Source organism: Phacochoerus africanus, chromosome 7 (genome assembly GCF_016906955.1).
Source record: "Phacochoerus africanus isolate WHEZ1 chromosome 7, ROS_Pafr_v1, whole genome shotgun sequence".
Classification (NCBI taxonomy): domain Eukaryota; kingdom Metazoa; phylum Chordata; class Mammalia; order Artiodactyla; family Suidae; genus Phacochoerus; species Phacochoerus africanus.
This window is the reverse complement of record NC_062550.1, coordinates 4,674,791-4,697,601: the sequence shown is the minus strand read 5'-3', so window position 1 is coordinate 4,697,601 and position 22,811 is coordinate 4,674,791. Positions and strand designations below refer to the sequence as shown.

At 54.8% G+C, this 22,811-nt stretch overlaps 1 protein-coding gene across 1 annotated transcript in view; it reads right to left on the bottom strand.

The window, feature by feature from the left end:
- Positions 1 to 22,811, bottom strand: part of SHISAL1 (shisa like 1) — a 144,109-nt gene that overhangs the window by 111,971 nt on the left and 9,327 nt on the right. The window lies entirely within an intron of this gene.

Below are 22,811 nucleotides of genomic sequence, written 5' to 3'. Positions count from 1 at the left end.
AGAGGCCAAGCAGGGTCCAGTCATTGCTGGGTGTTTATCTCCTGCACAGGCTGCTGTAAACACCCACTCTCCACAGCCTTCCCATCACTGGGGAGAGGCCCGCCATGAGCACACACCCCCTCTGACCTGAGAAAGGGGTGGGGGTGCTGAGAATGTGGCCTGGGCAGGAGAGGGTGGGGAGGCCTGGGCACAGCCGGGAGCCAGGACGATTGCCTTGGGAACAGCCTTGGGACTCGGCCAGTGACCCAGTTAGAGGGAGTCCAGGCATGCCAGCTGCCAGGGAAACAGATGGGCTGGGGCCTGGGGAGCACCTCCAGTGGAAACCTAGCCTCGCCATACCACATGCCCAGCTGGGGCAGAGTGGTCGGTCCCGGGAGCCTTTGGACCAGGAGATGCCAGTCTTACCACAGGTCATCTCTAGACAAAGTCGCATTTCTTTAAAGCCTTCCCTCGAGGACCTGTGGCCATCTCAGTGCTGGGCAATGCTCGGAACGCGGAGCTCCCAGCTGGTGTGGAGATGGACAAGGATATAAACGATGCCCACGGGGAGGGCAGAGCTATGAGGGGGGTGCACAGGGAGGAGGTTTGGACATCCAGAGGGGAGCCTGCGGGAGCCTGGCATTGGTGCCTCTGTGCCAGCATCTCAGAGAGACAAAGAATCCACATTCATTAGGCTGTTCTCCACCCCGCCACCCCTAAATCACTGCATTGGCATCTCTCTCCATCCGTCTTCTTCTGCCCCCTCCACCGCCATCAGCTGACCTGAGGCCACATTGCCTCTCACCTGCCCTCTTTCTGATCTCCCAGCAAAGTGAAAAGCAAGATAAAAGGCAAGAAATGTCTGTTTAAAGGCACCAGAGAGCTACAGAGGCAGCCAGGACTGAAGGGGCCACATCCCAAAGAGAAGGGAAACTCATTCCGACAAAGCTGATAGTTATTCTGATTCTCCCCAGAGACAGCTCCCCATTTGTAGGTGGCAGTTCTAAGGGACTGAGAAGCCAAGTCAAGACAAACAACAACAACCCCCCACACCACCATCACAACCCAGCAGAAAATGTCAGCTTATCACATCAGAGACCTTAGAAATCTCATGGGGTTGAGGAGATGAAAGTTGGAGCTGAGGGCTGTCGGATGCCCAGGACCTGAGGATCTAAATTCCAGGAGAGGAGAAGCATGGCAAAGTGTACCGTACTCTCTCCATCTTCCCTTCAAGAAACTTGCTGATCCCTAAGCAGAATGAGCCTGGCAGAAGGTGGCTGCTAGGAGACTGACGCAGAACTTTGGGCAGACTGACGATGATGAAAAGAAGAAAATGTGAGTTAGTTCAGGGGCCACCAAAAAGGAGGGTCCATGCCGCCAACCCTGAAGGCGGCTGTGTCCAGGAATCGGGATAAGTCGGAGGTAAAGCTGCCTGAGAAAGCCTGAGACCCAGCCGAGACCCAGGCACTGAGTGGATTACTGATCTATCTCCAGAATCTAAATGCCTCCAGAAGCTAAAGTAAACCCTCTCAAGAGGATTATAATGGTATACAGAGACTCTGCACATTTGCACACAATGTTCAACATCCATTTAGAAGTTCCCAGGCATCCCAGTAAAGGGAACAGGAGGGGAAAAAAAAAAAAAAAAGGCAGACAAAGGGAGGACCCACTGGTGGTCCAAACCCTGGAGGTTTAGACACAGACATGAGAGACGATTGGTGACAAGAGGGAGAATTTCAGCCAAAAGGCAGAATATATCAAGGAAGAAGACGAAGAAGAAGGAGGAGGGGGAGGAGGAAGAGTAGGAGAGGAAGGAGAAGAAGAAGAAGGAGGGGGAGGGGAGGAAGCAGCAGCAGCCACCAGAAGGTACAGATCTGAAAAACACAGTAACTGAAAACCCAAACTCAACTAATGGCATTGAAAGCAAAATGGACGAGGCTGAACAGAGAACAGATTCATGGGAAATAAAGGAGTGAGAAAAATTTACATCACAGAGCAGAGTGACACACGAAGGAACAATACAGAAAAGAGGATAAATGACATGGGAGTTCTGTTAAAAGATTGGACACACACTCACTTGAAATCCCAGAAGGGGCAAGAGGACATGAATTAGACAGAAACGACACTCGACAAGATAATTTCCAAGGATTTTCCGAGTCTGATGAGCAACTTCAAGCCGAGATTCAAGAAGCTTAAAACACCTGTCGCAGAAACTGCTGCAAACCAAAGACAAGGAGAAGGGCTGACAAGGAACCAGAGAGAAAAGACGCATGACTTTCTATACAGTGACGATAAGACAGACAGGTGACTTCTCAACCAAAACAGCACCATCCAGGAGATGATGGAAGAGCATCTGTGATTCAACTGCTGAAAAAAAACAAAAACAAAAAACCAAACAAACCAAAAAACCCACCAACTGAGAATTATATACCTTAGGAAAATATCTTTCAAAAATAAAGGTGAAATAAAGATCCTTTCAAAAACACACAACTCAGAGGATTTATTCCCAGAACAATTCAAGAAAAGAAATCCTGTGAAAGAAGTTCTTTAGGCAGAAGAAAATTGATCCCAGGCAGACACATAACAATGGAGGCAGGAATGAAGAGCTGAAGACGGGGTAGATATGTTACTACATGCGTATATAGCAGACAATGAGAAAAATACGCAGAAGGAGCAAATAAAGTTAAAACGCTCCAAAGCCCTTACATTTTTGCATTTTCTAGGAAGGGGTAAAAAAAAAAATAGTCACCTAAATTAGACTATAACAAGTCAAAGATGCATGGTGTCATCTCTAGGGTAACCATGACAAGAAGAATCCAAGACTATATACCTGAAAAGCAAATGGAAAAGGGGGAATTGAATAATAATATTTGTTTGATTTTTTTCTAAAATAAGGTGAATGAAGAAACATACAACAGGTGGGGTAAATAAAAAATAAGTGCTTTTCTCCAACGACAAAGATCATCTCACTTAAATTGGTTTAATTTTAACCCAACCATATGCTGCTTGGAAGAGACATCTTAAATAAAAGGACTTCTATGATAGGCTGGAAGTAAAGGAACAGAAAAAGATCATGCAAATTCTAACCAGAAGTGAGTGGGTTTTGCTATAATACCATCAGGCAAAGTAGACTTCAAGGCAAAAATCATACAAAGTGGTAAAGAGGGACAATTAACCAAGAAGATAAACTAGTCTAAATTTGTATGAACTTCGTAACATAATCTCAGAATAAATAGAGTAAAAAAATGAGCAGAACTAAAAGAGGAACGAGACAAAGAAGCCATCACATGGGAGAGCAATGCGTTCCTCCCAGCAAGGGACAGAACGAGGAGATACAAACTGAGGACGTCGAAAATTTATTTTATTTTTTTTAATTTTCTTTTTTTTAGGGCCATACATATGGAGATTCTCGACATATGGAGGTTCCCGGGCTAGGGGTCTAATCAGAGCTACAGCCACCGGCCTACGCCACAGCTCACAGCAATGCCAGATCGGAGACGCGTCTGCAATCTAAACCACAGCCCAAGGCAACACCGGATCCTTAGCCCATGGAGCGAGGCCAGGGATCGAACCTGAAACCTCATGGTTCCTAGTCAGATTTGTTTCTGCTGCATCACGACGGGAACTCCCAGGATATAGAATAGATGATATGCTGAATAAACCCAGTCTGTGGACACATAGAGAACTCTGTAACAAACAAAGAGCAGAATTTATATTCTTATCAAATGCACCTGATACATTTACCATAACAGGTTACATGCCAGACCACGAAGCAAGTCTCAACAAATTTCAATCAATTAAAGCCATATGTTCTTTGACTACGGTGGAATTTTACTGAATTCAAAAACACAGGGAGTTGCCAGAGTGGTGCAACGGAAATGAATCCAACTAGGAACCATGAGGTTGCAGGTTCAATCCCTGGCCTCACTCAGTAGGTTAAGCATCCGGCATTGCTGTGGGCTGTGGGGTAGGTCTCAGATGCAGCTCGGATCCCTGCGTTGCTGTAGCTGTGGTATAGGCCAGAGCTATAGATACGATTGGACCCTAGCCTGGGAACCTCCATATGCTGTGGGTGTGGCCCTAAAAAGACAAAAGACAAACAAACAAAGGCAACTAGAATATGCCCACCGTTTGTAAATTGGTACAGTCCACTTCTAAATTCAGTGCATTGGACAAGAATTCGCAGTGAAAATGAGAAAATATTTTGAATTAGACTGTCATCAAAATGAATCTTCAAAATAAGGGATGAACTTAGAGAAAAATTGATAGTCTCAGAACTTATATTTTAGGGGGAGGGAAGCCTGAAAAGCAATTGTCCAAATAAACATCTCAAGAGGCAGAAAAAAAAAAAAAAAGAAAAGAAAGAAAAGAAAAAACCCCAAAGAGAACAAAGTTGTTCTTGTAAACGTCAAAGAAATAAGAAGGAAAGAAGTGAGATCAACCTTAAATAATGATGGAGTTCCTGTTGTGGCTCAGTGGTTAACGAATCCGACTAGGAACCACGAGGTTGAGGGTTCAATCCCAGGCCTTGCTCACTGGGTTAAGGATCGGGCATTGCCATGAGCTGTGATGTAGGTCACAGACGCGGCTCGGATCCCGAGTTGCTGTGGCTGTGGTGTAGGCTGTCAGCTACAGCTCCAATTCGACCCCTAGCCTGGGAATCTCCATATGCCACGGGAGCGGCCCAAGAAATGGCAAAAAGACAAATAATAATAATAATGATGAAATGGAAAATAAACGTATAATAGTGAAAATCCACAACGTATTAAGTTTGTTTTTCAAATGCATAATAAAATTGACAAGTCCCTCGCATGACTGAACAGGAAGATAAAGGCAGTATCAAGAATAAAAAGCTTGGGGTTCCCAACATGGTGCAGCAGAAACAAATCCGACTAGGAACCATGAGTTTGAGGGTTCAATCCCTGGCCTCACTCAGTGGGTTAAGGATCTGGTGTTGCTGTGAGCTGTGGTGTAGGTCAAAGACGTGGCTCAGATCCCACGTTGCTGTGGCTGGGGTGTAGGCCGGCAGCTACAGCTCCGATTGGACCCCTAGCCTGGGAACCTCCATATGCTGCAAGTGCGGCCCTAAAAAAAAACAAACAAACAAACAAAAAGAATAAAAAGCTGACATCTTACCAATATTTAAAAAAGGATATTGTGAACATTTCTCTTACCAGTAAATCTAAACTTTCAGTTGAGCTGGACAAACTCCTAGAAAAGTGAAACCAGCTAAGAAGAGATAAAGAGTTTGTGTAGTCCCATGTCTGTTAAAGAATTTGATCTGTAATTAAAAACCTTCCCTCAAAGAGATATCCAGGCCCACACAGCTTCAGTGATGAATGCTTCCAAATATTCAAGGAAGAAATAACCTCAGTTGCATACAAATTATGCACAGAATAAAAAAGTGAGACTATTTCCCAACTTGTTTTAGAGGCAAAAAATATTATACACCGAATAAAAAGTGGGAATATTTTCCTATTTGTTTTAAAGGCAAAGCAGAGCCTTCATACTTAAAACGGAGAAGAACTTTACAAGGAAAGGGGCAGAATGCATTTTCCAAAGGCAGACATAGCCATATGTTTGCCCTGTATTCTTTTTTAAGTTTTTTGGGGTTTTTTTTTTTTTGTTTTTTTTTGTCTTTGTCTTTTTAGGGCCACACCTTCGGCACATGGAGGTTCCCAGGCGAGGGGTCAAATTGGAGCTGTAGTTGCTGGCCTATGCTGTAGCCGCTGGCCTACTCCAGGGCCACGGCAACGTTAGATCCCAGCCACATCCTCGACCTACACCACAGCTCACGGCAACACTGGATCCTTAACCCGCTGAGCAAGGCCAGGGACGGGACCCACGTCCTCACGGATGCTTGTCGGGTTTGTTAACCACTGAGCCGCGACGGGAACGCTTGCCCTGTATTCTTAACAATGGCATTGACCCTTTCCTCTCTCCTTCTGAATCTGTCTGCAGTTTAGACACTTTCTTGGCTGATGGACAGCTGCAGAAGTGATATATGTGACGTCCCAGGCCAGGTCTGAAAGAACACAGCATGTGGCTCCCTGCCTCCCTCTCACTCTTGCTTTCTCTCTCCTTCCCGGGACATTTGCAGTTAGAACCCAGCCACCATGCTGTGAGGGACCCCGAGCCAGGGCCCCAGTCAATAGTCAGGCTCTAAATAACTGAGACATCGGGTCGATCTGTCCTCAGCCTTCAGGTCTTCCAGCCGAGGCCCAGACACTACAGAGACCAGCTGTCCCTGCTCTGCCCCATCTGAATTCTTGACCCTCAGAATCTGCTAGAGATAAGACGAGGGTTTTAATCAGTATGTTTTGGTGCAAGTTTTAATGCAGTAATATGTAACTAATGCCAAAAAGAAATATTAAAGGCCCCCAAATTAAAGATGCAAACATCTTTGTGTGTGTGTGTGTGTGTTTTTAGGGCCGCACCTGACCTGAAGCGTATGGAAGCTCCCAGGCTAGGGGTCAAATTGGCGCTACAGCTGCTGGCCTACACCACAGCCACAGCAATGCCAGATCCAAGCCACGTCTGCGACCTACACCGCAGCTCATGGCAACGCTGAAGTCTTAACCCACTGAGCGAGGCCAGGGATCGAATTTGTGTCTTCATGGATACTAGTCAGATTCATTTCTGCTGAGCTACAACGGGAACACCTTGCAGACATCTTTTTTTTTTTTTTTTTGTCTTTTTAGGGCTGCATCCATGGTATATGTAAGTTCCCAGGCTAAGGGTCCAATCAGAACTACAGCTTCTCGCCTAGGCCACGGCTGCAGCAACACTAGACTGAGATGCGTCTGTGACCTACACCACAGCTCATGGCAATGCTGGATCCTTCACCCGCTGAGCAAGGCCAGGGACTTGCATGTGCATCCTCATGGAACCTAGCCAGGTTCATTACCACTGCACCACCACGGGAATGCCGAGATGCGAACATCTTAAGTAAAGTATTAGCGAAACAGAATCTGGCTGTATGTATAAAGAACAATCCATCGTGATCAAGTTGAGTTTACTGTGGGATGTAAGACTGACTTGACTTGACAGTCATCACAGAAGAAGAATGCAATACATAATCATATGTTTATCTCAATCCATGTAGAGAGAGCACTTGATAACACTGAACAACTAGTCATGATTTTTTGTTAAAACGTGTAGCAATCTAGGAATAGAAGGAAACTGCTTTATCTGTCAGCAAACAGCGTTCTTAAGATGAGTGAGTGAAAACATCCCCCTCTGAGGTCAGGAACCCATCAGGAGTCACCACTGTGGTCACTCTATCAGTTTTACGTTACACCAGGCAAGAAAGAGAAAAAGATTGAGGAAGGAGTGGGAAAATAAAAAATAAGACTGTCAGCATGTACAGACGACATGATCGGTTATGAGGGATCATCTAGAAGAAGGTACAGATCATCTGTGAGGACGAATAAATTTAGCGAGGTTGCTGGATACAAGGTCAACATGCCCAAATCAAGCGTATCTCTCCATAGCAGTCACAGCAATTAGGAAATGACCCTTTAAGAAAGCATTTGCAACAACATCAAAAACACAAAAGCACCCAAGAACAAGTCTAAGGAAAGAAGTGTAAGACATTTACACAGATAAAGCAGAACATGATTGAGAGAACTCAACACCTTGTAAAAAGCGGAAAGATATACCATGTTCATAGATAAGAAGCCTCAATATCGTAACGATGTGAATTCGACTTGTACATTGATCTGTACGTTGACGGCTAGCAGGTCTGTGCGTATATCTGGGGGAGGACTGATAAACTGATCCTATATTTCCAAATCCTAGCGGGTCTGTGTGTATATCTGGGGGAGGACTGATAAACTGATCCTATATTTCCACATGGAAATGGAAGGGATCTATGATATTCAAAACAATACTGGAATTCATAGACCTAGATTCAAGACTTACTATCAAGCCAAACACAAACATACTTTTGAGCAAAGGCAAGGAGGCAGGTGAGGGCATGAAAGGGGGCTGTCTCATGCAGGGTGGGGGTGTCAGTGCCAGAAGAAAATGGGCTCAGAAAGTGGCACGCAGACATGGCAGATCAGGGTAGAATGCCCACTGTCTGCCAGGCATCATACTGAACTCTGACCTCTGATTCTCTTTGAACCCCCAGTGCAGCTCTGCAAAGCACGTGTTCCTAGCCAGATATGTAAACTGAGGCTCAGCAAAATGAAGCCCTTGCCCCAGATCACACGGAGCCATGACTCAAACATATTTCAAACTCTAATCTCTGCTTCCGGTAATAGAAACTGGTCTGGGTCAGACAAGAGACCTCAGGACTGAGTGGGGGGCCACAGGCAGCCCTGTATCCTGACAAAGCAGGACTCCTCAGCATGACAGGCTTGGCATTTGCAGGCGTGTCATTGCTATTGCCAAGTTCCTCGTCCCAGCAGGCTTGTGGTTCCTGCAGTCCCTACAGCTGGATCACACACAGCCCAGATGTTCTCTGCTTTGAAACAACACATTTTCTGGGGTGGCTGGGGAGGGGAGGAGGGCAGGGGGCTAATGGCACAGCAGCATCTTAAGAGTGGGTGAGTGAACCAGCTCTGGACTATTTAAGGTAAAATCGGCCAGCACTCAGAGGCAAAATATAAATTATTCTCAGCAAATTGGGTGCATTCTTTACAAATCCAGCCAATTCCATTCATGCCAGAAGGAAGCTGACCCAAAGGTCTGCTCCCAACAATTTTCTCTCCTTCCGTGCCCCAGGGTCGCACGGGAGCCTGGGAGGAATGTGACCAGAGAGGCCTGGGAATGAAAGAGTGGCTGTTGGTCTGGGAACAAGGGAGGGCTTAACCCCAGGACCCCAGCCGGCACTGGGAACTGGAGCCAACAGCATGAGGGCAGGGTAGCCCCCATCCTCATTCTGCCCTAATGGGTCCCTGGGCTTGGCAAGCCTCACTTTCCTCTTCTGTGAAATGGGACCGTCACCCAGCTCACTGGACTATTGATCAAGAAGGTAAAAGGCTGCTCCTGGCACCTAGCACGCACCAAGTGTGCAGGAAATAGTGACTCAGTTTTCACGGGCTGATGGAGCTGAAGGGACAGCGCACTGGAAGCTTTGCGAGGGTCACTCTAGTGGGGCTGGTGGCAGGGCTGGGTATGGGACCCTGAGCCCGTGTCCCCTCAGACCCAATCACTGCTAGACCCCAGGGAGCAGAGCAAGGGACCTCTGAGGTCTGTAAATTCTTGGGGACCCATAGGGTCCTAGCACCTCACAGGCCCAAGGGGAGCCTCTGGGCCCCTGGCAGTAGCACCTGGCCTGGCACAGGCACTGGGCTGGGGCTCAGCTCAGCTCAGCAGAGAAAGGAGTTGACCGCAGGAGCGCCAACTCTATGCCCCAGAAACCTGGGGGGAAGCCAGTGCTAGGGGAGGGGGAACTGCTCCCTGGAGTCAGAGGTCCCTCTCTGGGACCAAAGGGCCCTGTGCCTTAGGTCCCCAGCAAGGGAGAGCATCTCCTGCTGGTCCCCCTACCTAGGGAGCTGTGTGGCCTTGGGCAGGTGTCTCAACCTTTCTGAGTCTCAATGGCCTCAGCAGTAAAGTGGCATCGAATATGGTGTGTTCTGTATGAATTAGTGACAAGACTCCCGGAGGTGATATGTGCGAACTGCTTAAAACCAGGTCTGGTGCCTGCAAAGGTATTAGCTGCTATTATTATTATTGTTGTTGTTGTTGTTTTTGCTGTGACTTCTGAGCAAGGTGTGTAGGGGGAAGACAAGGACTCGGAGGCACTGGGGCAGGGGGATCCAGTTGCCACGTGGCCCCATCATGTTCCTCCCTCTTCATCCCCTTGGACAGGGGAGCGGGGACCACCCCGGTAAGGGGCAAGCACGGGAACGGGGACAGCAGGTGCCGCAAGGGACACGTGGCTCTCATCCATCCCCTTGGTCCCCCAGGGCCTCCTGGGCCAGGCAGGGCCCGAGGCTGGGAGCAGGGAAGAGACAAAGTCAGGGAGAGGCCAGCAGGATCGGAGGTGACATCCTGCACCCACGTGGCGGGTGGGCAGAGCAGCTGGATCACAAGGAGGACCGTGAAGACGAGTGAGCCCCCCCATCGCCAGAGGTGTGCAAGCCTGGGGGCTGGAAACAGGGGTGGGGCTCCTGGGTGAGGGGTGGCTGGTACCACGGATGAGCCCACAGGCCTCTTGGGAACGGCGTGTTGGCAGCAGCCCCCATCCTGCAAGGCTGAGAGGACCCAGTTTGCTGCTGTTTTGGAAAAGCCCAGGCAGAGTGCTGGCGCCCGCCCACAGGGACACGGCCAGGGTTACTGTTACACGCTCGAGGGCAGGGATGGACAACTCACACCTCACTCTGCTGAGAGCTCCCTCTCCGTCCTGGGCAGCTGGCAGCCAGGAGACTGGGCGTGGGGAGCGGATGTGCAGTCGGGGGGGGGGGGGGGCATTAGGCTGGTTCCCGGATCTCAATTATCATTCCTAGACCACAGGGTGGCTTTATGGAGTGGAAAAAATCCATTAAGGTTTTTAAAGCAAAGCTCAAGACATAATCACCTCATTGTCAGGGGCCTTGGTGGCGGCAGCCCCCCTCCCTCCCCCGCAGCCCCTGGCCTGGCTGGGGGTGGGGGTGGGGTGTCCCTGGGAGGGGCGGGCGGCAGGTGGACTTTCCCAAAAGTGCCCTTTCCAGAGCTTTCAGCCACAAACAACCGGCCTCTCCTGGATGTCATTCTCCTGCCCCAAATCTCCGAGGGTTCCCCACTGTCCTCCCCGTGGTGCCCCGTTGAGCAGCAGCCTTGGGCTGGAATCCATCTGGGCCACTTCCCAGCAGGTCCCCCAACCTCCCTGAACTCCAGGGTCCTGAGCTGTAAAGGAACAGCCGCCCAGAGGACATGCCAAGAAAATAACCAGATAACGCGGAGTCTCGCTTGGTTCCGGGCACAGGAGGCTGTGGGCACGCCTCCTCCTGCCACCCTGCCCTGACCCTCACGCTGCTCAGCCCAGCGGGGCCGTGGTCAACGTGCCTCATTCCCTGCTTGGCTTACAAGGCTCTGCTCAGGTTGCCCTTTTCCAGGAAGCCCTCCCTGATTGCCCAGAGTAGCCCTGGGCCTCCCCATCCCAGAATGGACAGAGTACATGACATTGAGCAGATGACGAGCCTCTCGAGGGCAGGGACTATGGGCCCACGGCACCGGACACAGACCCAGGCACCGGGGGTGTCGCTGGAGCCTAGTGGATCTGAAGTGGGCCCTGGAAACTTCTAGCACAGCTCTAAGGGCGGCCAAGCCCTCAATGGGCTGGTCACCTCCTCCCTACCTCGGGCCTTGGCTCAGGCTCCACGCTGGCTCCCCTTTTGCTTGTGGACATTCTCTCTGGGCTTAAAGACCAGTCAACACCACCGCCTCCGGGAAGCCGCCGGGACTCCCCTGGCCTGTGTTTAGTTCCCCTTCCTTCTCCTTGGTTCTCTTTACCTCCTGCCTCAAACCAGAGCCAGATCATTTGCTCACAGAGCGGCTGGTAGGGGCGCCGTCCTGGAGGAAGAGAGGAAACAGAGCCCAAAGCCAGGACGCCCCGCACGGCTCCTCTGAGGCCCCCCTCGGGGTGCCACTGTCAGACTCAGAGGCGAGGGACACGCTCAAGGTCACAAGGGGAGGAGCAGGGGAGCCCGGCCCTGCCCTTGGCTCAGCCCGGCCCTGCCAGCTTCCCATCCCCCGCAAAGTGCCAACCCCCAGGCGGGCGGGGAGGGGAGAGCAGGCCCCGGCCCTCCCTCCCTCGGGAGCGATAAAGCCCAGTGGCCTTGAATTAATGGGGAAGGAATCCACTTCCCTGCTAATCGCCCTCATTCCCATGTTTACAAACTGCTGACTTCCCGGGGCTCCAGTCTGACTCCAAGACGCCGCCACCGCTGAGAGTTTTAAAACCCTTGACTTCCACTAGCTTCCCGTTGGGGTGGCTTCTCTGAGGGGTCAGGTTGCACACGTGAAAAGGTAAAAACTGTCAACTCTGCTGAGAGCCCAGGAGGACCCTCCCGGGAGATTCCAGAAGACCCGGAGTCATCAGGGGAGCTGGGCTTGAGGAGGAGCCGGGAGGTCAGAGTGGCTGGATGCTAATTGGGGGGGGGGGATGTGCCGGAGGGGTCCTGAGTTGAAGAGTGGGGCGGCATCTGGGGTTTCGTGTGGCTCCTGTGTCCCTGGCCTCAGACACTGGAGAGCAGTGGAAACGGGGCCGAGAGGGGCTCCCCGCAGACACCCCAGGAGCGCCTGGGTGATTCTGGCGGTTTGTGTGTGAGTGTTACCTGGGCCGCCCGCTGTTGTCAGGGCCCCTGGGCGACACCCTCATTTGTCTGCAATCTGGACCAGGCGGGTAACACCCTGTGTAGTGATTTCTGGATAGTTCGCCCCATCTCTCCTCCTCTGGGGACAGGACATTGGCTGGCCTGGGAGGGAAGGGGGGTTGGGAGGAGGCCAAGGCAGGGCTTCCCCAGGCTGAGCTCTTGTTCCCGCTCAGCGGATGGCTCTGAGGCCTTGCACCTGCCCTGTGACCTGTGCCATGCAGCACCTGGGCAGAGAGCACCGCCGTCCATTTAGACGTCATTATGGCGCCTGCGTGGTAGCTTCTGGCCCTGACCTCACCTCCCCCAGGCAGCCACCCTGCCCTCGGCCCTGGGGGGCGGGGACCCTGGTCCTGTGTGCCTGTGTGGCTTAATCCAAACGAAGCCTCATTTGCTCAGTGAAGGGGGCGTCTCCAGGCAGCTCCACTCAGCCGGTCCCCACGGAGAGCTCTCCCCGGGGAGAGCCGTGGAGGACACATCAGCCACAGGCCGCTGATGGGGTGCAGACCACATGCTCAGCAGCAAGGAGCATGTCCTGATGACCCCAAGGGCAGGCGCCTGTGTATACAGAGTGTGCATATGTGCGTGCGTGCGTGCGTGTGTGTGTGGGTGTGTGTGTGCACACGTGGGGTGCTTGCGCCTGGGGAGGCAGGCAGGAGACGCAAGGGGCAGGGTATGTTCTCATCACGCTCCCCACCCGTCTGCCACCCCCAAGGCTGCACCCCACCCCCTCCAGCTTGGTCCCCTGAACCCCATCCCCTGACGGCTGGCAGGCTTCTTTCTGAAGCAAGTGCCTGATTGTGTCAGCGCCCCGCTGCGATCCACCAGCCCCTCCCTTAGGATAAACACGCCGATCCTCGCCGGGTTTGTAACACACCATCCAAGCCAGTCTTTACTCTCGAGTGGAAGAGAGAGGGAGAGATGAATAATGCCGGGATTACAGGTGTAAATAGGACTGTCCTGAGCCACCCAGGCCGTGTGGTCGCCCTCATTCTAGCCTCTGTGTCAGGCTGGTGGGGACGGGCCTCTGCTCCCCTCTCTCTACATCGCACATCCCGCCCTGCCCTGTGTCCTGAGTTTTTGTCTTCCTGTACACTTTGGGTTCCTTTCCACCCCAGGACCTTTGCACATGCTGTTCCTTCGGTCTGAAACGCTCTTCCCTCTTTTTCCCCTCCTCTCCTCCGAGCTGAGGCTTGTCCATCCTTTAGACCCCAGCTCAGGGAAGCCTCCTCCCCTCCCTGGTGGGCTCAGAGCAGCCTTGCAGTGGCTCATCCCCTTGGGCAGCTCACATCCGCCTCCTGCCCTGGATCCTATGCCCAGGGAGGGCATGTGGCTCTTTGGGACCCTGGCATCTTCCCAGGCAAGGCCTGGTTCACAGTGGGTGCTTAAACGCCACCCCCACCAACTCCCAAAATGTGCAGGCCCAGAGTTGGGCCTTGGTTCCCGTTGGCTGCCTGCTGCCCACAGCCTCCCACGTGGTGCTCCGGCCCTGAACCCTGGAGAACTGTGGACCCTTCCCGGGGTTCACCGGGCCTGTGAGCGGCAGAGGCGAGACTCGGACCCACTTCTTCGCGGAAGAAGTTTTCCACTGGGAGCAGGAGAAGCCCAGGCTGGGGAGGATCTCAGGGTCAGGCCCTGCCTGAGGGAAGCCTGTACCCCGGGGGCAGGAAGGCCACCTGCACCGGTGGGCAGCTTCAGCAAGAGACGGGGGCTGGGAACTGGTCACGGGGTGGCTGGCATGTCTGTGACGAGGGGTGGGAGCCCGCCTGTGCCAGGAGGACAGTGAGGAGGAAGCTCCCTGGGAGGGGGCTCCACCTAAGGAGGAGATTTCTAGAAGGCGGAGTAGACGGTGAGTCTTGTGACCTTAGTGTCGTCTGGGATGGGAGGGCGGGAGGGTAAAGGCCGGGCCAAGCTCGGAGCCGCTGCTGCCGGAAGACGCCAGAACTCAGGGGCCACGTGCTGGCTCCCCTGTGGCTCTGCCATGTCCTCCCTCCCTGACCTCAGGTGACAACTGCTGGGGACTTGTGTCTGCAGCCTCGCAAGGGCTCTTGGTGAGGGGCGGAGGCTCGTATCTCCGTGTGTTTCTGCTGCCCCACAAAGTCTTAGGAGCCAGCGCCCCCTCGCTGAGCAGACCCTGGGCCGTGGAAGCCGGCGGGCCAGGCACTTTCTGGGGGATCTCAAGTCCGCGGGGGGTGGGGGAGACGCAAAGCAGGGGTGAGCATATAAGAGATGAACTGGAGACAGGGGAGGCACGGGCGGCCCAGGGAGCCCAGACCCGAAGACTGACGGCGGTGGAGGGTGGCAGGGGAACCCAGCAGGTGCTTCCCTGGGCAACTGAAGCAGGAGGTGAGTGTTGAAAGACTCATAGGAGCTGACCAGGCGAATGAGGGGGGAGGGCGCGGGGAGGGAGCGGCGAGGTCAAAGCCACGGAGGGGTGAAGCAGGTCTCTGGCTGTGCTGAGCCAAGGGTTGAGCCTGGACAGGGAGGGGCCTGCAGAGGTCAGGGGTTGCAGGGGGCAGATCAGACAGGCCTCTGCAGGGTGTGGGTTTGGCCCTGGAAGGGTCTGCAGTAGGAGGGAATGACTTGGGCCAGTTTGGATCTCGGAAAGTTCTGTCCAGCCCCGGGGAGCTCGCCTGGACCCGGGCATCTGGCAGGTGCTTTGGTCAGAGAGCTTGACCAGCCTTTCCGAGAAGGACAGAGATGCCGAGATAGAAGTGAAGGGGGGGGGGGTCCCGAGGATGCTGAGAGAGCGGCTGGGAAAGGCAGGCAGGCTCAGTGCCTTGCTGGTCCCCAAGGGCCAGCGTGGTTGGAGAGGTCTGCCTCGCCCAGGCGGTGACTGCCCCACGAGGCACTGGAAACGATTCTTGATTGAGAGCAAAGCAGGGAAAGGAGGAATTTAGACACCGTGGGTCCCTCCCTTCACCTGGAGTGGCTGCCAGGAGGGCAATGATTTTCATTAGCATCCTCCGCTCTCCTCAAACCTGAGGATGGTTTCTCTCCAGCCCCCACGCCCTCTGTGGACTGACGCTGAGCCAAAGGTACGTTAATCAAATCAGCGGATCACAGCCGCATGCTGATGGCCTGAACTCGGGGCCGCAGCCAATGGGAGAGGCCAGCAGGGGATGGCCGGGCCCCCTCTCTCCCTGGGGCGGGACATCCATATGGATGTTAGAATTAATGAATGCTAATGCGGCCTGATGAGCCACCTGCCTGCAGCCGCCTGCCTCCTGTTCACAGGCTCTGTGCTCCTGTATCACCTCTCAGGTCCTCAACAGCTCCTGGGGGCGGGGATGTTGTTTGCATTTTCAGACAAGCGAGAGCGGCGGCTCCGAGAAGCCGAGGGACTCCTAAAGATCTCACGGCGTGTTGGAAGTCCGTTTTCAACCAGAGTCTGGTGACCCTTGGCCAGACGTCTCTTTCCTCTACAACCTGACTGTTCCCCTGGGAAACAGGGTGGGGAGAGCTGGGTGCTGGAAGAAGAAACGGGTGGAGAAGAGGGGGCAGGAGGAAGCAGGGAGGCCCCCTGGTCTACCTACCCCGGGATCGCGCCCCCCCCCGCCCCTGCAGATAACACTGCTGTCACCCTCCCTTCTGTCCTCTGAGTGATGTTTTAGACACACAGGTGATTCTGTCCCCCAGGGCCCTGAGGACCAAGCCGCAGGTCCAGCCCCTGCCTCTCCTCCTGCGTGCTGCGTTCCCACCGGCTGTTTGCCGCTCCCCAAACCCTGTCCTTGTGGGTCCCCTCCCCGGCCTCTCAGGCCCCTTGGACAGCCCACCCCAGGTGGCTCCAGGTGGCCCCCTGTCCCTTCTGTGGGCTTCAGGGCTCCTACGTCATCACTGTGAGATATCATTTACGTAGATTTTTTTTCCCGTGAACAGAGTTGAAGGCTGATAGATGGGTCTGGGCCTGGCAGTTCTGTCCCCCGCCTGCCACCGTGAGCACCTCAGTTTCCTCTTCTGCAGGGTGAGTGGTAAGAGCACCGGACTTGGGGGGGCGTGAATGAACCTGGGGAGCAGTGCGGGACTCCTCAGGTGCTGGGCCGGGGCTTCCTGCCTTGCCTCTCGTCTCTTTGGGCACTTTTCCGGGAGGACCTCGTTGTCCCCCTGTGGACCCACTCATGGTGAGAACAGGGATTTTCCTACTTGTGCAGCAGGCATTCTGAGCCCAGGCGCTGCTGGAGCTGAGAGGCGGTGCCAGCTGGCTGGAGTCACATGCCATTGGGGTCCTCGCCCTCTGGGCAGGAGACGTCGCTGAGGCCCTGGTAACAGAGCTGAGGGGCAGCAAGAGGCCCCCTGGACCCTGCCCCAGAGCCCCAGGGGGCAGTGAGCAAACCAGCAAGGGTGCCAACACGTCACCCCCGCCAGGGGTTGCCAGGCCAACACCTGGCCACGGCCTCAGAAAACAAATACATCCACTCTCCTCTGGTTGTTCCCTCCGGGCCCCACTCCCCAGAGCTGCCAGGGCGCGCAGGTGAGCTGGGCATCCCTGATCAATGACTAGGTCTCCCGATGGAGCCAGGGAGGAAAGCAATGCCATAGTATTTACTTTAGGGGCAAGAAGCAAAAAACATAGTGAATCCACTTGCCAAGAAAGGTCGCTGGGGCACCCTGTTGGGACAGCGTGCTGAGCTCTGAGACTCAGGACTCTGGCCCCCGCCCCCCACCCTGGCAGGTGGCAGGTGGAGAGAAGAATTAAGCCCAGGAGGAGGGACTGGTAGGATGGTTCCCCAGGGAGCTGTAGAAGGCCCAGTGGGGGACCACAGACGAGGGAAACCGAGGGAAATCTGGGAGGCCACTGTAAGTTAATAGTTGCTCAAGAAAGCCAGCAGAACGTCGTGGAACACAGCAGCCCTGCTTAACTCTAAAACCAGAAATAAAAGCACAAGCTCTGTCTCAGGTCATTATGTGAAAGAGAAAAGGGGGCTGAGTTCAAGTTCAGCGAGACAAGGATCCTTGGACCAAGGAGAGGCGTTTAAGGGAAAGATGACCGTGCAGAGGAGGAGACTCTCATTATACGGAAAGCGGAGAGGCTTCAACACGTTTTAGCCTCTGTCACCGTCCTTCTGCTGAACGACTAAGCACCAGGACAGTCCTTGTTCAACCTCATAGGGTCGAATTCTCTCTTACCCGATGCGAAGGAGGGGCTCATGGTGTCAGCCTGCCCTCGCTCGACCTGAAGACAGAGGGAGGAGGTGGCTTTCCCCTCTCCCCACTTTCCTTGGATTATAAGAATGTAGCCACACCTGATTCCCAGGGCAGAGCCTCCTCGCCTGCCTGCTGGTATCCCTCACAAGCCTCCTATCTTAATAAGTCGATTTCTTGCCTATCACTTTGTCCCTTGCTGAACTCCTTCTGCGCTGAGACACAAAGAACCTGAGCCTCAGTTAAGTCCAGGCTCCAGGTGAGTGATTCTAATTAAAAAACCGTGGGGAGTTCCTGTTGTGGCTCAGGAGGTTAGGAACCTGACTAGTATCCATGAGGACTCAGGTTCAATCCCTGGCCTTGCTCAGTGAGTTAAGGATCCGGTGTTGCCTTGACCTGTGGTGTAGGTTGCTGATGAGGCTTGAATCCCGTGTTGCTGTGGCTGTGGCTGTGGTGTAGGCTGGCAGCTGCAGCTCCAATTGCACCCCTAGCCTGGGAACCTCCATGTGCAGGTGCAGCCGTAAAAAATAAAAAATAAATAAATAAATAAAACCCCTGTGGGTTCAAGTCCCAATTTTGGTGTAGGCTGGGTTTGAGTCAGAGGTGTTTTGGTTTTAGGACCACCGGCTGGCTCCCTTGTGGGCTGGAGGAGATGAAACCTCCTCGGCCAGAGGTGAGAGGAGTGTGGGTCTCCCTGGAGGAGCCTGGAGAAGCCCAGGTTGGGTGTGAGCAAATGCTGGAGCTGGTCTCTTGTTAACCAGAGCTGCTGGTGACCAGGATCTTTGACCCCCCCGCCACCGCAACCACAACCCTGGGGCAGAGTCCCCACGCAGGTCCCGAGTGATGCTGAGTAATGAGCAGGAAGGAAGGCCGGAGAGGGTGGGTGGGTTTTCAAAACACTCAAGTTCGCTGACTTTACCAGCAAGGGTCCGCCAGCTGGGTTAATGGAAGGGTTCTGGAAGGACCTCCAGCCAGGGAGACAAAAAGAGGCAGGAGTGAGTGGAGGGGCCCGGGGATGTGGACGTCTGAACCCGAGATCCACCAGCATCGGGAGCAGCTCCCGGGAGCACGGGGACAAAGAGGAAGTGCGTCGAGGGTTGAGAAAAGGATGACGGGAGGCGTGTTTCCCGCGCTTACCCATCAAACCGGCTGGTACGTGTGCAGCAGGACTAATGACGGCAAAACCCCCACCCCCGGCGAAGCTCAGCGTGGCAGCAAGGAGAGGGACCTGCAGGCTCACTCGGGCAGAAATCAGTCTCAGAGGAGGAAGGAGGCAAGCCCCCCCCCCCCCGCCCCGATCAGTCAGAAAAGCGGGACCATGAGGAGCGCGGTCGGCAGAGTTTGCAAGGAGGAGGCTTTGGACCGGGCTCTGCACAAACCGGCCCGTCCACAGGACGAAGGCAAACCAGAGATGGGTGCCGAAGAGGAGGAAGGCAGCTGGCTCACCCCACGCCCTGGGTGCCCCTGCACGCACCTGTGCCCAGGCTCTCTGCACAGGTGGGTTGAGGTGAGCAGGCGGCGTGGACAGGGGCTGGGCGGCCAAGACCCTGGGAGCAGCTGAGACCCGAAGCCAGGCTCTCCCCCCCAGAGGCCATGTTTTCTAGAGTGGGGCTCCCACCCCCCAGTCCGCATGCGCGGTCACATCTCCTGGCTCCTGGGGAATAGCACCTGGTAGCATCACTTCATAAGCCCTGGTTATTCATCCCCGGCTCTAAACCCGGTCCATTGACAAAGCAGAGATGAATGGCTCTTGTTTGTTCTATCTTCTCCCCACCAGCGCCAGCAGAGCAGCCCTCATGGTAGGGGGGAGGCGGCGGGGTGGGGGGTGCAGAGAGGAGGGGTGGTTCACCCCTCAAGGCCGGCAGGAGCCCGCAACTTGGCAACTTGAGAACCTGAGGTTGACATTTTTGCTCCTTGGTTCAGCTCACGCTGCCGGCGGGCCAGATGTGCTGGGGTGGCGGCCAAGGTCGTCCTCCCTTGGTGGGTGGGGGGAGGGGAGGGGTCAGAGAGGAAGCCCAGCAACACAGGAGAGAAACACCAGGACGGCCAAGAACTGCCCAGGGCCGTTGGGTGGAGAGCGTCCAGTGGGGACCCCCCCTCCCCGAAGGACAGGCAGGGGCCCCTGGGAGTGGGTTATAAAACTAGAAGTGTGGCAAGAAGGAGCCGGCAGAGGAACAGGTGCAGGGCCAGGCTCGAGGAATTGGGAGAGAGCCAGTGAGGCTGGGCTGGGGGTCTGCAGAGGGTAGGGAGAGGGCCACGGAGGGCGAGCGCCCCCAGGGCCAAGCTGTGTGGCTCTGGAAGCCATGGCAGAGTCTGGGCTTGACCGTAGGTGCAGTCGGTGTGTGTCGGAAGTTCTTAGGAAGGGAGAGTCCTGGCCGACAAGCTCCCCCAGGGTGCTGGTTTGATGGGAGGACACAGGCAGAGGAGGCCTGAGTCCGGAGGCCATGGCGGGGCCAGGACAGCACAGAGGTCTACACTGCAAATCACGGAGTCAGGGGAGCCGAGGCTGAGAAGCAAATACCCATCAGAGGTGGAGAGGCTCAGAGCGGGGAGCGTGGGCGAAGGAGGCAGCCTTGCGGAGCCGGAGCCACACAGAGCGGGCGAAGTCGATGAGAAAGAGGTGGAAGTGTATTATTTAAAGTTATAAAGGGAAGCGGAGCACAGCCGTCGGCTCACGGGAGAGGGTCTGTGCGGGGGGAATGGGCGCGGAGGCGGCTTTTATTCTGCCTTGTACCCGTTTCCATAAGATTTGCATGTGCATGATACATAATCATGCGCATGTGCAACTTTTTTAATTAAGGGGGGGGTTGCCGGCGACTAGCCCTGCTTCCCGAGAAGCCTGCTGACGTCATGTGAGAGGCGGAGCCGGGGGTCATGGTGGGTGCTTCGCAGAGAAGCCGAGAATGGGGCAGGGGGGTCAGGGAGGCCCTGAGAGGTGGCACTGAGGCTGAGGAGACGGGGTGCTGGCCCTGGGGTGGGGGAGGGGGGACCACCGAGGGGGAAGGAGCGGAGGGAACAGCAGGTGCAAAGATGGAGGGCTGCCGGGAAGAGGCGTGCGTGTGGTTCACCGAGGAAGCAGGCATGAGGCCCTGGAAGAAGTGGATGGGGTAGGCGGGAGAGGCCCCGGGGCTGGAACTTATCCTCGGCCTGTGGGCCACTGGATGGCAGGTGAGTTCCCATATTACTTGTGTAACTTAGAACAACATCACAGCAGCTGATGCTTCTGGATGCTCCCTGGATGCCACGCCTGCCCCGTGCTGAGCAGCGCCCGTGGCTTACTTCACCCACTCCTCACCAACAAAAACCTGCATCATTTAGCCCATTTTGCAGATGAGAAGGCTGAGGCTCAGAGGGGTGAATTAGTTCCCCTGGAGTTGGAGGGCTGGTAAACAGCAGGGCTGGGATTTGAAAACAGGGAGCCCAACTGCTGGTCCTCCACGACCAACTCTTGCAGGGGATGGGATTCTGTCCCCTGAAGTTCCCTAAACCATGGGGGACTGTTCTCAGGCTGCACTGGCAGTAGGCGAAGGCAGAGGTGAGAGCCCTGCTCTTGCAACAGGGCTCTCTGGTCCTGGACCGGCGCTCCCAGGAGCTCCCCCAGAGCCTGAAATTCAATTCGACTATAAATGCATTAAAAAATCATCAGATCCCGGAAGGCTTCTGACTGCAGAAACGCGGCTCCGCGGAGTGAGGCAGAAATTGAGCCTCCCGGCTCCTCTGGGGCTGCCGGCAGCTCTTTGAGGAAATACTCAGTTCCAAATGTGTTCACTGCAGCAAAGCGGCGCCAGCAGGTCGGGGAGTAATGGATGCTGAGTGCTCCATTTCCTGGGACGGCCCCGCAGGCGCTGCACCAAGGCCAGCCTGGCACCTGCAGACACCTGCACCCTCCCGAGAAGGGCCAGGCCCCCTGCTGGACCATTTGCCAGCTCCACATGCAAATACCATGCAGGCCGTGCCTTGGAGTAGAAATAGCACGGGATGGCCCCAGCCTGCATCTGTGCCCCCTCTGCCTCTGCTGTGGGACCTTCCGCGAGTTGCTCTGTATCTCTGTCCCTGCAACTATGTGACACAGGAGACCTGCTTCCCAGGGCGATCAAGCCCCACCTGTTGGAGACTCCTGGTCAAGGCCAGTGAGCTGAGGCCACCCCCTCCCCACCCCCCATCCCCCGCCCAGGTCTCTGCACCTACTGTTCCCTCTGCCTGGGATACTGTTCCCTGCCTTCCCCTGTCTCAGCTTAAACCTCACTTCCTCGGCAAGGCTGTTCCTTGGCCTCCAGTTCATCCTGTGTGCTAGCTGTCCCTTCTTGCGGTGTTCTGTTCTCCATGGACATCTGGCCAGGCCCTGTGGCCTTGGTGAACCAGGGAGGGGCTGAGCCCCCAGCCCTGCCTTGGGGGGACCACAGTCTGAGGACAGGGCAGAAGCATTAACCTAGAAGGTGAAGAAAGCGCTGGGGGTCCCGCTGGTCCCACCGGAAGGTCCGTTCCTATGGCTGCCCTTGAGAAAGGAGGGAGATGCTAACAGGTGCCAAGGGGAGAGGTGTTCCGGGGGGGAGGGGACAGCCTGGACAAAGCAGAGAGGTGTCTGATGGCACAGGGACCAGCCTATGGCCTTGTGTGACTGCAGCTGGCAGAGGCTGATATGCATGCTCAGGGATATAGATTTAAATGGGGGGCAGGGGGTGTGGAGGGAAGGAATCCCACGCTGGCGGGTCCTTGGCATAACTGCAGCTCGCGGTTAGGTGGTGGGCAGCGGGGAGAGTGGGGTCTCCGGAACCTATCCCTTGGGGGTCCAGCTGGCCCCTGGGACTCAGGTTGACACAATGACCACGGGGCCAGGTCACGCCAAGTCCTAGGCCTGGGGACCGCGCTCAGCTTGTGCCCCCTGTCAGGGGGGTTTGGAGACTTGGAAGGGTAGGGAGCAAAATTTCTATCCTCAAATGTGTCCCTTTGGCATCAGGATGAATTTAGGCTGACTGTTTTTTAAAACCAGAAGACTCAGGGAAGTCGTTCTTTTTACGTCTTAGCCGCCGAAAGCACCGAGATAAAGGGCCTGTGCCCGAAATAGAGCCCCACAGAGACAGCTGCAAGAACAGGGGCCAGTGTGACGGGAGCCCAGGCAGGACCAGACCTCAGAGTCCGGTCCACGGCCGGTCATCTCTGCAGGACACACCAGCTCTTGTTTTTCCCACCCTTGCTTTCCTCTGTCCACGTACCTTGCTCCCTCCTCTTTGGTGCCCCGAAGCACTACCCCCAGAATCCATAGCTGGAGATGGCATTTAAGGTGAGGGTGGCGACCTTTGAGGGGAGCTGCTTTTCTTGGCTCCCCTCTGGGTACACGTTCTTGAAGCTCTGTTCGATTTTCTCCTGCTAATCTGTCTCCCATCAATT